This window comes from Arachis stenosperma, chromosome 3 (assembly GCF_014773155.1).
Source record: "Arachis stenosperma cultivar V10309 chromosome 3, arast.V10309.gnm1.PFL2, whole genome shotgun sequence".
In the NCBI taxonomy this organism is placed as follows: domain Eukaryota; kingdom Viridiplantae; phylum Streptophyta; class Magnoliopsida; order Fabales; family Fabaceae; genus Arachis; species Arachis stenosperma.
Genome location: NC_080379.1, coordinates 29,034,104 through 29,040,103, shown reverse-complemented (window position 1 = coordinate 29,040,103; position 6,000 = coordinate 29,034,104).

Sequence of the window (6,000 nt, the reverse complement as noted above, 5' to 3'; positions counted from 1 at the left end):
ATTCCTATTTCAGTAATATTACTATCTTTTATAAATTTATATAAATATATAACACAAATTATAAATAAAATGATATTATTAAAAATAAAAATAGTACTATCTTTTTTAAAATCTGTAGATTAAAAAATCAATTAATAATTGTTTCGTAAAATTTTACATATCTAAAAATAAAAAGTAGTATTTAAAATTTAGAAGTTATGCATCTCAAATTTATATAAAAGAATGTTATGTATTATATACGAATACTTAATTTAATTATTATTTATTATTATTATTATTATTATTATTATATATATATATATATATATATATATATATATAACATCTTTGAATTTATATTACTTGATTATCAATTTTAATTTCTATCATTATTATTTTTTTTTATAAATGATTGCGTATCAAATATATAATATATAATATGATTATGAATTTAATTTATTATGTGCATTGGACTGTATCTTATGCCAACTTATATAGTGTATGTGTTGTGTTGTAGAAATGCATGTAACTCACATGTGTCGGCGATCATTGCCTTCAACTCCTTTAGGCGGCACCATTTTTTCACTTCGCCTTGTAAGGGTTCAAAAAAAAAAAAAAAAACAATAAGTTTTACAAGTTAGAACCCTCATACACCTATGTAATTTTATAAAAATGATTCTTTATTAGAGGGAAAAAAAATACTTCTTTCTTAAAAAAATCAATCTAAATAATAAACATTAAAAAAGAATTGTTAAACGTTTTGACTTGGCTTATTCTATCATTCAAGGATTATACTACGTGAATCAAGGATTGTTTTAGCATAATCAATTCAATTCAGATTTTAATAAGTAAAAAATAAAAAATATAAATATTCTCGTATCCATATTTATATACTTCTAAATATGCAAGACTCGATTTGGTAATATGTTGATGTTTTATGTCATCAAAAAATACTAATAAAAATTATGAAAAACAAAAATATTTATTTTATTTCTAATGTTCTTAAAATTATTTTTAACATTTAATGAAATTTAAGTTAGTCTCATATATCAATTTTATTTTTATTATTAATTCTTAGACAATAAATTTTTAATTATTCTTTGTTTTAAATTTTATCTTTAATAACTGTTTTGTAGGATTATTTGGAACCAATTGATTGTGGGTTTAGATAAAAGATCTAGACTCCTTTTAACAAATATTTTGACTTATTCATTAGAGAGAACCTGTCCTCGAATGGGTGATGATGGAGGATACTTACAAGAGATTCCGATACTTATGTTAACAAGAATTTTAAGCATGTTCAAATTGATTGGAATTAAAAAAATATCCAAATTAAATGGAGTATTTACATAAGTAGGATGGTAACCTAGCCATTACTCCCATATCACCCAACCTTGTGGTGGTGGGTAGTTACTTCCTTGATAGTAGGGGAGTTATCCCACGTTAGAGTAGCAGTTGAGCTGTAGAGAATTTCTGAGATAATACCTAACGCGGCCTTACTAGACATGATTGCGTTGAAATGACGTTTCACTTTTTATAACTGTTTGTGCGCTTTTTCAGTTTTTTTGGTAACCGTGCGCTGTATTTAAAATAGGGTGAAATTACGTTTATGTTCGACACTATCATATATATTCAAAACCTTTTTTCTCTCTCTCTCTCCTTCTTTTGTTTCATTATCAAAAACTTTTCTTTTTTTTTCCCCGTTAAAAGTTCTCTTCTTCTTCATCTTTTTTTGCTTCCAAGAAACTCTTTTTTTCACCATCTCTTCTGCTTCCAAGTTTTTTCGTTTCTGTATTTGCCATTGTTATCTCCAAAACTTCCAAACATTCTTTACTACATTTCTTACTATTTTTTTTAAAGTTGAATTTGTTTTCTTCTTTTCTTTTTTTGTGTCTTTCATACTTAGTTGATCATCTTTGGCATATTTTATTATTGTATCGAAGATTTTGCTTGTTTTCTAATTTCTGAAAGGTGTCCAAGAAAGGGGTTATTTTTTGAGAATTTAGGGTAATAACAAATTTCATTTCCTGAGTAATGTAGTGTGATTGCTTTCATTTGAACTTGTGCCTGGGACTTCTATTGCCCCTAAATGGTGTTGTTATCGCTCTCGATAGGGCGCTATTTTTGTTTCTGCCTGTCTTTTGACCTCTGTCACTATTGAAGATAGTTTAGTTAATTATTTTTGCTGTTGGTGACGATACCAACTTGCCAAATGCTGTGACAGACTTCGCTTTCTTCACATGCAATTTTTTTATTGTAGGTATAACCATCTTTATATCTCGATCTATAATCCAAATAATACCTTCTAGGATCTCTAAAGATTTACCAAAACTACATTTGCTAGCCACAAGGGATACTTGGCTTCTTTAATAAATCCTGCTTTCAAGAGTGTCTAAACTTGTTCTTATACGACATGTACTCTCTCAAGACTAAGCTTTTGTCATCGTTGCTATACAGGTCGTGACCTTGGATAAACGGCCAACTTGTGACACACGAGATTAGGTTGTATACCTGACATATCAGAAGCTCTTCATGTGAAGAGATTGACATTCTGTTTAAGCAAGTTAACGAGATCCTCTTTTATCCCTTGTACTAGATTGGCTCCAACATTTGTAATTTTTTCAATCTCATTTTCGATTTGTACTTCTATTTTTTCCTCAGGCTGAGGTCTCATGTCCTCTCTTATTCGAACACTACCGAGCTCTATTATATGGACTTCCTTACCCCTTAGGCTACCCCACAAATTTAAGCTTTCATTGTAGCATTTACCCCCGTCCTCTGATTTTCTTATCTCCTCTTAAGGTAACTATCTTGAGTGAAGAATTTTATGCAGAGATGAAGAGTTGATACTACCGTGACAAGTTGATTTAATGTTGCCTGACCTATTAAGGTGTTGTAAGCTGATGGAATATCCACTACAATATAGTTGACACTCACAGTTCATACCTTCAAACCCTTACCAAAGGTAGTATACAGAATAATGTATCCTAAAGGCTGAATTGGGGTTTCTCGCATCCAAAGAATGTGTTTGGATATGCCTGCAAATCCTTTTCTTCCAAACCAGGTTTATTGAAAACATGCTTGAATAGGATGTCTGCTAAACTCCCGTAATCTACCAACATCTTGTGGAGGTTGACATTGGCTAGAATCATGGTTTTCATCATGGCCAAGGATAACTCCTTTAGCATCCTCTTTTGTGAAGATGATTGTGGAAAAGTTAGGCATTCCTTCATTTTTCACAACTTGGTAGACCTCCTTTAAGTGCCTCTTATGGGAGGATTTGGTTATTTCTTCTGCTACGAACCCGCCGACAATGACATAGACATGTCTTTCAGGAGTGTTGGTTGGTTGCCCTAGTTTTTTCCTATCCTCCTATTCATGCTTCCTTTTGTTGGTTTCACCTGATCTTCCAACAAGATATTTGTCCAACTTTTCTTCTCTGGTTAGCTTTCCTAACACATTTTTCAAATTGTAGCAGTCGTTTGTGGAGTGACCATAAATACGACGATACTCATAATAGTCTGAACGATTTTCTCTTCTTTCTCTGAATTGGCCTTGGTGGTAGTATCTTTTTCAGTATGGTATATCTCCCTGTAAATATCTACCAAAGACACGTACAAAGGAGTATTGGAGTGGTACATTATGGGTCTATTCAGATTGTCTCCTTCTTTCTTCTTTTGATCTTTCTTTTTATCTCGGGCCTAGTGTGTATTGTCCCATTCGTTCGTATGCTTTCTTATTTGAGTAGTTTATTCCATATTGATATATTTTTCAACCCGTTATCATACCTCGTATAAAAAGGTTTTGTGCCTCTTCGATATGGACTATTAATAAGTCCCATAATGGCTGTTTAGTAGGTAGATTTTCAATTTTTAAATAATCCTTATTAAAGTTCTTTATGCAAGCTCTAAAGGTATTTCCAACTTTTTGTTTGACACCGACGAGGCTCAGAGCACATTTTGCCTTATTTTTTTAAATTGAAAAACGTATGAGGAAGTTTTTTGGCAAGTAGTGAAAGCAGGTGACCGGCCTAGGCGGAAGGTCATTGAACCACTTCATGGTAGATTTGGTCAAAGTGATCGAAAAGGCCTTGCATCGAGTTGCGTCAAACATATCTGTCAGGTACATATGACTTTTAAAATTGTTTAAGTGATGTCAAGGGTTCGAAGTTCCATCATAAAGATTCATATTCGGGCACTTAAAGTTTCTAAGAACTTTAGCCTGCATTAGAGCTGGGTATGCAGGTCATGATCTGTGGGTCAACTCATTTAATTCGTAATTCGCATCATTTAAATCCGTAATTTTTTTTTATCCACAATTTTAATGGATTTTTCAATCCATACCATTTAACTCATGGGCTAAATGGGTTGAACCCGCAGTTTAGCAGGCCAACACATTAGCCTACTTTAAGTATATATAATATTAACAAAAATATATTTATATGGGCTAAAAGTTAATAATCCATTTAAAACTTATTTTTTTCACCTTAGTATTTACTTTTTAATTCTTTATTTAGACTTAAAATTGGCATAAATATCAATTTATTGCTATGCAAGATTTGTGTCTTTTTTATGGCCATTTCCTTGTCAATTTTTTAGTCATAGCTCATGAATTTGATAATAGCAATGCAAAAAAAAAAAAGTGACAGAGAAAATAATTTGTGATTTTGGCTAGCTCGCAAAACCGTGGACCAACGCGGTGCAGACACGGGCCTCTCTCAAAGCAATCCATATATAATCGTAGTTCAAATCCTTTGGGAACTGAATATCCCTTTTCGGAAGATATCATGCTGGCTATATATTGCGAGCTGATTCAGTTCGGTCCGTTTATATTTAGCCTGTTGTGGTCTAGGATAAACGAATCGGGCTGGCCCGTATACCCACCTCTAGCAAGCATGATATCTTCCGAAAAGGGATCTTCAGTTCCTAAACAAGTTGAATTACGATCTTCACGACGTCTTTAGTCTTTGAGGTCGAATTCGAACCTCTTCAATTTTTATTCAAGCTTTCTACAACTTTGTAATTCTCTCCGAAGGAGTCATTTAGACTCAAGATGTCACTCTAACTTGACCTCCAGCTATTCCAAACAGCCTTGATGACCATGAACCAATACCATTATCTCCGTTGCGTTTCTATTCCCTGTTCCTTCAGGGGTGTGAATTTGGGAATCTATCCTTCGTCTTCCTAGGTCCGCTTTGTCTCTTTCCTCCTCAGCACCCTTCCATCTTTTCGAATTTTGGATATAAAGGGTGCTCTATCATTATCGAGATGACCTCCGCTATGGAAGTCTAAATCTGGCGATGTACGTCCATCTTCTAGATGAACATTTGCCATGGTTGGCGTAGATTTTTAGGTCCCCGACAACAACGACAATATTCTGTATGGTTACTTTGAACCAATTGGATGTGGACCTAGACGAAAGGTTCAGACTCCATTGGACGAATATTTCAACTTGTTCACCAAATAAAAAATCTGTAAAAGACTTCGATATTTAATTTAGCAAGAGTTTTAGATAAATTCAAGTAAATTAAAATTAAAAAAATACATGAGTTAAATGAGTATTTATAGAAATAGGGTAGTAACCTAGCCTCACCCCCCTATCTTCCCATCTTGTGATGGTGGATAGTTACTTTGATATTAAGAGAGTTATCGCATATTAGAGTAGTGACTGAGCTGTAGAGGGTTTCTGAGTTATCGCATATTAGAGTAGTGACTGAGCTGTAGAGGGTTTCTAATGACCTGACTGGGCTTTAGTTGCCATGCAAGTCAAGTCAAACATTATTTAGAGATCCCGTGGCCCGAACAAATTGGGCAAACTAAGCCAAATGTTTTCTGGTCACTTCTAAAATGATCCATTGATGTTGTGGGCTTTTTTAGAAAGCGGGCTAGTTTATTTTGCATTATACGAAAAAAACCTAATTACAAAATTAAAAACGATGTAAAATTTAATAAAATACCTAACTATAAATTTAATAAAATTATAAAAAATAATTAAATAATTAAAGTATATTTTACATATCCA